Source organism: Globicephala melas, chromosome X (assembly GCF_963455315.2).
Source record: "Globicephala melas chromosome X, mGloMel1.2, whole genome shotgun sequence".
NCBI lineage: Eukaryota > Metazoa > Chordata > Mammalia > Artiodactyla > Delphinidae > Globicephala > Globicephala melas.
In genome coordinates, this window is record NC_083335.1 from 118,026,192 (window position 1) to 118,036,338 (window position 10,147).

Sequence of the window (10,147 nt, forward strand, 5' to 3'; positions counted from 1 at the left end):
GGGGACTACGAAGAAAGCATCGTCCCACATACAGTAATACACATCTAGTGGCGTCTTCCATTCATCTGTCAATTGTTTTCCCACGATTAGCATTAAAAAACACAACCCCAGACACATCTGACCCTCAAACCCACCCACACACAAAAATTGGTCTTTGTTCTTTCTCAGATGACAGGATGTCCCAAGAGTGACAGAGGTGGGAGCCGATCCCCCACCTTTTCTTCAACCGTCCCATCAACTGCTCTTCATTTCTTGAACTACCTCCCTTTTCCAAAGAGGTAATGCTGAGGTCAGTCAGAAAGGCTTTCTGAGAAGCCTGGCTTGGATTTCTGGGTCTGTTCCAGTCGATTCAAGATGAATTGGCTTGTATCAATGAAGCGCTCAATGCAGTTCACAAAACAGGCCTCAGCCCAACTGTTCAACTTTGGCCCAGGCTTGTCCGTGCACTTTTCCCAACAAAGTTCCCTCATCTGGTGCACCATCTACTGGAAGCACTGCTTCTGAGTCTCCACCTCGATGAAATGCTGCAGCTGCGGGTCAACCGAGCCCAAACCTGCTGTGGAGGAAGACGAGGAGGAATCCACACCAGCGCGGCCCAACTCGCCGACCTTCACATCGCCTCTAGCAGTTTTATTCGGTTGCTAATTTCATAAAGTCTTTGTTTCCGCTTCTTGCCCAAGACAAAAGTGGAGTATTTCAAGGACAGATCAAACTGAGGAGCAATTCTAAATGCCCAATAAGGAGGAGGTTGTGTTGGCGGTGCTGACCTCCAAGTGGTATTTATTCCCAGATAAACTCACAATTAGAAACAGAGAGAGGGCAATGGTGAGAAAACTGCCCAGATTGGAAGGACTTTTTATGAGAGTTAGCACATAAAAGCCTCCGCAGAAACCTCTAACCTAGAACTCTCTAGTGGAACCAGAAATTTCCTTTAAACAAGTGACTTGCTTACGTACAGCTCAGAACAACATGTCAGTTACTTCACGGGGTGTGTTTTAAAATATATATAGACTCATGGAAAAATCCACTTTTAATAAGTTTTACAATGGTCCTCAGACTGCTTGTTCTAAAATAAGCAATTGTATTAATAACACAACCTTACCAAAATTGCACATCTATCTTCCAGCTGTTCTGTCTGGCAATTGTAGGTGTTCTGTGTTCATGCAATGCATGGGTGCGCGTGCGCGCGTGTGTGTGTGTGTAATAGTTATTCATAGCATCTCTTTTCCCCTCTTTTAACATTTTTTTCCTTGGCTAAGGCAAGTGAAAAATCAAAGTTAAACATGTTCTTCTGCTGTGTCCCTTCTGAGTGGACCCCAAGAACTTGATCAAGTTTGTCATATGCCAAAGATTTCTAATCTCACTTCCCGCTTCACCTCATGCTCTTCCTATAAACCCAAACCCTGCTGTCAGCTCTCTAGGAAATTGAAGAAATGAAATTAATTTAAATGGGCTTTAAGTAGAAACGATGTAGCATTAAGGAGAAGTGTTTACAGAAGTCAGCAGGAATTGGTGAGTGGGTAACACTTTGTTTAAACAGAATGCTCATTTGTATGCAATTAGTTGACGTTATTTTTTCTCCCACTTACGTAAATGTTAAGCAGAAAATCCTTTTGGTGAATGTCTTAATTTCTTTGGGCTGCTATCAAAAAAAATACCACAGACTCGGGGGCTTAAACCACAGATATTTATTTCTCGTGGTGCTGGAGGCTGGATGTCTAAGGTCCTGCCGAGGGCAGACTTAATGTCTGGTGAGGACTCTGTTCCTGGTTCATAGATGGACGTCCTCTCTGTGTCCTCACCTGGTGGGAGAGGCGTGGGAGCTCTCTGGGGTCCCTTTTATAAGGACACTAATCCCATCCATGGGGGCTCCACCCTCATGACCTCGTCACCTCCCAAAGGCCCCACCTCCTGACAGCATCGCCTTGGAGGCTGGGGTTTCAATATATAAATTTTGGGAGGATACACATATTCCATCCATAAATGCGAAGAATGTTTTAAAATATTCACCTTCATTCCTTGGAGCACGCACCGTATTTTCTCAATCTAATGATGACATGCGCTAATAAACTAGTGATTTGAATGGAAAGTGATTTGAAAGGAAAGGACTTATTGGAAAAATAAAATCCACTGTGGTTCACGTGTCCATTTCTTTTTGAAAGATGTTTTGATTTCAGTAATTTTAGATAAAGAGAGTGCCTGAGAATTAAGGACACAGAATAGTATGTTGATCATAATTTAACATTATTCTGTTTATTTGAAGGGGGTGGGAGCCATGCCACCAGGACTGTCATCATGTGGTGAACTCTCAGGGTACAGCCCTAAGGCTGTAAGTCCAGACCCGTGCGGGTTTACGTTGGTCTGGCCATGCGGATCCCCTGGCAATTGCTTCTTTCCTCGTGACCTTGTACCTAAGTTCAGGTAACTTGTGCCTGATGGGCTTGGTGTCCTGGTGGGAGACTGGGATTCATAGTCATCATCTTCATGTGGGTGGCAGACTATGAGTGACAATTAAGGTATCACCCTAAAAAGCTATGCTTGGTACCCGCGATGCCCACATCAGAGAGCTCTGTGTACAGCCTCCTCCAGTGCACCCTGGGGACACTGGTAGGGACAGATACATCTCAAGGATTCTCCAGTAAAAACTACTCCCAGAGCCTGTTAAATTGGTTACATACATATTTTCCCATCAAAAGAGTCCAACGTACGAGTGATGTTGTGAACGGAATGTGTGTCCTTCATATGTAGAAGCCCTGACTGTCAGTGGGATGATGTTAGGAGGTAGAGCCTTTGGGAGGTGGTTGGGTTTTGATGAGGTCATGAGGGTGGGGACCCCATGATGGAATCAGCATCCTTATAAGAAGAGGAAGAGATCAGAGCTCTCTCTTCATCGTGTGAGGACACATAGAGAAGGTGGCCGCCTGCAAGCCAGGAAGAGAACACCACCAGGAACTAATGTGCCCACGCCATGATCTCAGACTCCCAGCCTCCAGGACTGTGGGAAATAAGGGTGTTGTTTAAGCCACCCCATCTGTGGCATGTTGTTATTGGCAGACTGAGTGGACAAACACAAAGTGAGAGAGACATGTAAATACATTGATGTGAAGTTTCAGCTGGAGAGGAGACTTCAAAATCATTCAGTGTTATTGTCCTGGAGCTGCTGTGACATATGACCACAAACCAGGGGCTTAAAACATTGCATATTCATCCTCTCCTATTCCTGGGGACCAGACGTCTGAGGTCCAGGTGTCCCAGGGCTGTGCTCCCTCCAGAGGCTCCAGGGAGGGTCCTTCCCGCCTCTAACAGCTTCTGGGGTCTCCAGGCGTCCCTGGGCTTGTGGCCGCGTCCCTCCTGTCTCTGCCTCCGTCTTCATGTGGCTTCTCCTCTGTGTCTGTGTCTCTCCTCTTCTGTCTCTTAGAAGGACTCTGTCATTGGATTTAGGGTCCATCTGGATAATCCAGGGTACTGTATTAAACATCTTGAGATGTTTAATCACATCTACAAAGACTTTGCCATATAAGTTCACAGTTTACAGGATTAGAACGTGAGCATTTGGGGGTTATTATTCAGTTCGTCATACCCACCTTCTGGTTCCTATAGGCTCCGTCCTTTAGGGTTGATTCCTGGGAAATCTCTCCCCATCTCTCATGCTCTCCATCAGCTCGAGCCCCGGCAGGTCAGCAAGTTGCTCATGTCTTTACCAGGGACCCTTTGTCTTTTAAACTCTGGGGAACTACATCATGGCTACTGTCTCTTCGACCTCTTGTGTATTTAACCCCAAGTAGCTCTGCCTGCCTTCTGTCATGAATTGGAACCACGGCCCGAGGGAGGACTCGATATTTGACAGTGGTTAACTGGTTCCTGGAGTTTTCGGGACCCACTGCAGTGTCTGAACTGGAGCTGCCTCGATGGTCCACATGGCATCATACCTCCAGCTCCAAAGTGGTCAGCTCTCGGCGTGAACCCCAAATGTGCCACTTCCCAGCTATGAGAGAGTGGGAAAATTACCGTGCCACGTCTCACTTTCTCCATCTCTGAAAGAGGGATTATCATTCTACAAAGTACAGTTATTGAGTAGCTTCCAATAAATAATAAAAGGGAAGAGGGCTTCCCTGGTGGCGCAGTGGTTGAGAGTCCGCCCGCCGATGCAGGGGACACGGGTTCGTGCTCTGGTCCGGGAAGATCCCACATGCCGCGGAGCGGCTGGGCCTGTGGGCCATGGCCGTTGAGCCTGCGCGCCATGGCCGTTGAGCCTGCGCGTCCGGAGCCTGTTGCACCGCAATGGGAGAGGCCACAACAATGAGAGGCCCACGTACCGCAAAAAAAAAAAAAAAAAAAAAAAAGGGAAGAGCGCTGGAATTTAGTTGGCACGTACGTTTAGGGGACCCACTGCAGCCCAGGCACATGTCAGGCAGATTCAGGGACTCAAGCATCATCGTTTCCAGGACACACATGTTTGCAACAGCACTGGTCACAGTAGCTAAAATGTGGAAGCAAGTCCATCGATGAATGATTAGATAAACAGGATGGGATATATCTAAACAGTGAGATGTGACTCAGCCACGAAAAGGAAGGACATTCTGACACCTGCTACAACGTGGATGAACCCCGAGGACATGATGCTCGGTGAAATAAGCCAGAGAGGAAAGGATAACTCCTGTAGAATTCCACTCATCATTCAGGTGATTCCTGAATTCACCAGAAGTAGGATGGCGGTGCTAAGGGGTAGGGGAGGGGGACAGAGATTTAGGATGCGACAGGCACAGAGTTTCAGTCTGGGGCAATGATAAAGTTCTGGAGAAAGATGGTGGGGATGGTGGCATGTGAATGGACTTAATGCCACTCCACTGTGCACTTAAAAAAGGCGGAGGTGGTAAATTGTGTGTTGTGTTGTTTTATCACAGTTGAAGATTACCGGGGGGAAAAGCATGCATTCCAGGAGAGGGAGAAAGATGACAAAAGTGGAACCTAGTTCATCCGTGACACAACCCAGGCACTGTTGAGAATTCTTAAGGGCATCAAATAGGGAAAGTGACCAGTGGTCGGGGGTAGTGGTGGGGTGGGGTGTGTCTAGGAAAGCACACTGGTGTTGAGACAGCGTCGGGGGGTGGCATCGAGGGCAGGCGGGCTCTGGGCGGGGCAGAGCCCCAGGGCCATGGCGGAGGCATGGAGCTCATTTTAAGGGATATTTGGGGACTGTGCCTGGTGTTGACTTGTGCAGCTTTGGGGGCGTTTTCCAAAACGCTTGTCATTCCTTTTCTTTCTAAACGGGCAAGCCTGGGCCACGTCCCACAGACTGGCAAAACTGGGTCATGACAGGTGGTTCCCTGACCGGCAGGTAGGGTTTTGTTTAAGGTAAAATCAGCTTACATCTGGGGCATGGTCCTCACAGTCGGACGTGTCCTTTCTATACGATTAAATACGTAGGACATAAGACACGGTTGCCTTAAACGTTAATTTCTATTCCTTCTGCAGGCTGGGGATGGGGAGAGGAGAAAAGTGTGGACCTGCAGTATTTGGAGCAGAATGTGCATTCAATACAAGAGAATCGTCCTGGACTATCTCTTCAGCGAGGGGAGAGCGGGGAGGTGGGCGTGTGTCCACGTGTGGTGGATGAGTCACCATGATGCGTGTGTGCAGAAGTGTTCCTGGATCACAGCCCCATTTATTCAATTAAGGTGGCAGGTGAAGCTCGCAGGAATAAAGGATCATTTTTTATGCTGTTTACACATTAGGGGGTCTCCGGGGACTACTTACATGGGGGCTATAAATGCATCAGGCACGGCGTGTAACCTCGGATGATTGGAGTGTTTCTGAGCAGACGTGGGTTAATTGATTTCTAATGGAATATTCACGGGCACTTGGGCTGGGAGCCTTGCCCGCCACCCTCGCCAAGTACAGGGAGGCCGTGTTGCAGAGATCAGGAAATTAAATCAAACACGCCTTTCCTACAGATGATTCAATTCTTTGTTTTCATGGCAAGGACCGTAGCTGTGGGGGTCCTTGGGATCCAGCCCTTTCGTGGGCTATAACATACGTCCCTGTGTTTCCAAACATGCTGTGAAATTTCCAGGTAGATATCCAAGCATTCCTCTCTCACACAAGTAGGCAATTTTATGGAATTAAAACATGGTGAAACGTCTAAATAGAACTCACCTGCAAAAAGAATTCAGGTTATTTATTGTATTTTCCTGTCTTGGAGTTTCCCGGTGGTTGAAGCAGGTGACAAGGATACATCCAATTCACATTTCCTTGGGCCAGCTGACGATGTCAATATTTTCTTCTGCCAAGGCTTCCTATTGATGATAATTACGGCATAACACTTATCTGTACATTTCTAGCTATTGTCTCATTGCCACCCACAATGCTGCACAGGAGTCACATTGCCAGAAAATACACGGTAGGAGCAAAAGGGAAGACAGGTTGTATTAGCCAGGGTACTCCTGGGAAACAGAGCCAACAGAACTGACTATGTATCTATCTGTCTGTCTACCTATCATCTGTGCATCTATCTGTGTATCTATGTATCTATCTTTTATCTATCTATCTCTCATCTATCTATCTGCTCTTTATCTGTCTATATCCATAGCCTAGAGAGAGGGAAAGAGATTGTTATAAGGAACTGACTCACATGACTGTGAGGGCTAGAAGTCCAAAATCGCTGGGGTAGTACCTCCGGCTCGAGACCCAGGGAAGAGCCGATGTTGTAGCTGACGTCTGAAGGCCATCTGTGCAGAATTCTCTCTTGCTCTAGGATATCAATGTTTTTGCTCCAGTCAGGCCATCAGCTGATGAGATGAGGCCCACCCACGTTATGGAGAGCAATGTGCATTACTCAAAGTCCACCGATTTAAATGTGAATCTCATCCTGAAACACCCTCACAGACACATCCACAGGAATGTCTGGCCACACATCTGGGCACCAAGGTGCAGCCGAGTAGACACAACATTAACCACCACAGAGAGGCTTCCATCGTTACAGAAACAGCAACGCTGACTCTGCTGGATGACGTTCTAACGCAGATCCCTAGCATCGTACAGAGGAGTACATTAGAATATTTTGCAGCTTTGTTAAGCAGGAAAGATTGGCCCCTGGCAACTAATCGGATGTTCCCTGTGGAAAAGCCCTTTAAGGCAGTGTTAACCCTATTGGCTAAATTTTCTCTGATGCTTCAGGAATGCCTGCGTATCTGTTCGTTGGGATATTCACACCCTCCACTCCTGCGCCTGCCTCTGTCCCTCTTGGGAATGAGATAAGTGGGTGGCCCCTGGTACCCAGCTCAGCTCCCCCGTGTTGTGGGCACAGCTCCCTGAGGTCCAAGGAGATCAGAGGCCCCAGTGACTTGAGCCGTGGTTCATTTCTTGGTTCTGCAGAATTGGCTTACAATGACTAGACCGAGGGCTCTTCTGCCATGGATTGAAGATTTCTCCCCTCCTCTTTGGATGGACTGAGGGCTCCTTCACCGTGGACTGGGGACTCCTCCCTGGCAGAGATTCTGTTCTGCTTTCCTCTAATGAACTCCTTGCCTTTGGGGCTTTTATTTCTCTATAAATAGACAAAATAAAAAGTTGGTTGAGGAGTACTCACCGAGTTCTGATTCCTGCAACGAGTGCACTTTTATCCAGATCTCCTCCTGGTACGTCTGTCCATCTCTGTGTCTTCACTGGAGCCCAGTAGCTGCTCACGGAAAGACATAACAACCACAAGATGCAGGTACTTGTGGCCATGTGGCCAGTGAGTTTGCGGAACTGAGTCTCTCCTGTAGCTGTGTCTGCTGCGTTTTCACTGCTCTCCAATTCTTTCTCTGTCTTTAGGAACCATGCTACTTATGAGAGGACACAGAGTTTGTGTTTTATTCTATTTCTTTTCTCCCTGCCATGCCCAGGATGTGTTCTAGATATAGTCTGGTTGCAAACAAAGAATAAAGGGATCATGTAGCGGGAGTTACTTCTGGTTCCCTTGTTGAATTTCCTTTCCGAATCTGTTGCTTCTGGGTAAGTCACTGCATTCTTCGTCGTCTTCTTATCATTCATACCTTGCACGATATTTCAGTTTGGGAAATGACCACACTTCCCCCAGCAGTTCCATGGTTTCTAAGTACCAGTGAAAGTGGTGCTTTCTCACTTTGTCTGTGGTGAGCTAAAAAAAATGCTTCTGTCAGATGGATTACATTTCCCTCGAAATACTCATGGGTCTTAAAATGAAGGAAAACACCTTTTAAAAAGTAGGCTTTGCCAAGACCAAAATATTTGAAAAAAATAGTTGAATACTTTTTTTTTTTTTTTTTTTTGGCTAAACCCCAAACATCACCTGATGTCACTGCGTCTCTCTGCCAGGTCTGTGTGCTTCTGGCCAACAAAATCAGGGGAGTCCATTTTCATACATTTGCTGTGATGTCAGGTCCCTTCTCATGGGGAGACGGGCGCTCAAAATGCCATTGCTTAAAGGTTCATGCCTTTTAAAATTTGCAGTGGGCTTTGGAGGAACAGGCAAGAGGAATAAGACACCACATCTGGGCGTCCGGCTGAGATCTCAAACCCAGAAAGTCAACCTCTGGGATATCTACGATGTCACCTGCATCCAGGGACATCAGATGGACGCCATGATGAACTGCAGAACTCACCTGGGGTTGAAGATGGGAAAATGCATGGTTACACCCTTACGGAATCTTAATCTGAAAATAGGGCTGATGCGTCTATAAATGCCTCGAACCATCCTGGTGTTAAAGGGCAGCTTGAACCTCCTGTGGCCAAAAAGAAAAAAAAACCCGAACAAAAACCTTTTTTACCTGACCCCAGTGACATGCATCATTGAAATCGAACCTGGATCCCATTGAAAAATTTTACTGATGACTCTTTGGTTTTAAGAAGGCTGATAAAATTTGGGATGGGTCTTGTCTAATCGTTGCTACGTTGTATTTTTGTGTTTATTCCACAAACTCTTTCCAACCAGTTGGCTTCTTTGGACCAGATCGACTGGAGCACTAAATATTTTGACTACAATTTAATGTTATTTGGAAATACAGTGAATTATACCTTTTTTCCCCACCCACCCATTGGAGGTGCAGGGAATTGCTAAGACACCACAGTTAGTGGTACTTTTTCTGCAGTGATGTTCTTCTTTACATTCCAGGAACAGTTCTTTCTGGGAAGGGATTGGTGTCAGTGGCCAGCATTATCTTTTTAATATTAGCTTCTCAGTGGCAGCACGGGACATGGCCAAAGGCCCCTTGGTTCCCAAGCCAGTGTCTCTCTTGTAAACAGAATCCTGAAGCCTTAGAGAAATGCTTGATGGTCCAGTTATGATGCTGAGGGAGAAAAAAAAAAAAAAAAAGCAATGCAGATGAGGTAAGAAAAACAAAACTCTGACCTGGCTTTCCTCAAGGACATTTTGGACCAGTGCAATTAGCCAGCGGCCCAAAAGCATTTACGTGTCCAAAGAAATAGTCTTCCCCGTCACCCCACCAGCCCCGCCGGCTGTTTTTTTTTTTCCTTCGCGGCTATTAAGGAGTTAGACCTCTTAACCGCTTTAGCGGAACACTGAGGACGAACACTTGGATGTTTACCAAACCAGCAATTACGAGGCAATCGGGCGTCCACTCCATCATCATTGAAGCAGCGCGTAACAAGCATCACCAACCCAGTACATCGCTGCCTCTGGACTGCTTATTTATCACCAGGTCATGATGAGTGAAATCCCATCATGGTTATCTGTCAGCTTGGAGGTGGTCCTAACAGCCCTCTGCACGGAGTGGACATTACGGCTGCGGAAAATGTAACGTCTGCCATCCTCTCCGCAGAGAAATATTTTCCTTTCAAATTGTGGGAAAGCAATTTGGATCCTAATGGAGCTGGTGTGATGGGGGATGTTTGAAAACAATGTAATTATCGTCTTTAAGAGCTGGGAGCCCATGCTCGCTCGCGTGTGTGAATGAAAAATCAATTCTTTTTTTTTTTTTCTGGTGGATGGTCTCTGCTGACATAAATTCTAAAGGGAACAAGAGAGTTTTCAGATCGGCGTATGGCTGGAGTTGCAGCAGACACACGCCGCTTGGGGGAATGCTGGTCTTTGTCTAGATAAAGTCTGAGTTTTGGGGGGAATCAGCGAGGTCCCCACGGAGCTGCAGGAACCACCATTTTCCCCAGC

The 10,147-nt window shown here is 46.7% G+C and overlaps 1 pseudogene; it reads right to left on the bottom strand.

Moving 5' to 3' along the window:
• Positions 1 to 290: 290 nt before the first annotated feature.
• LOC115842415 (mitochondrial import inner membrane translocase subunit Tim8 A pseudogene) lies at positions 291 to 8,650 on the bottom strand (annotated as a pseudogene).
• Positions 8,651 to 10,147: the final 1,497 nt, after the last annotated feature.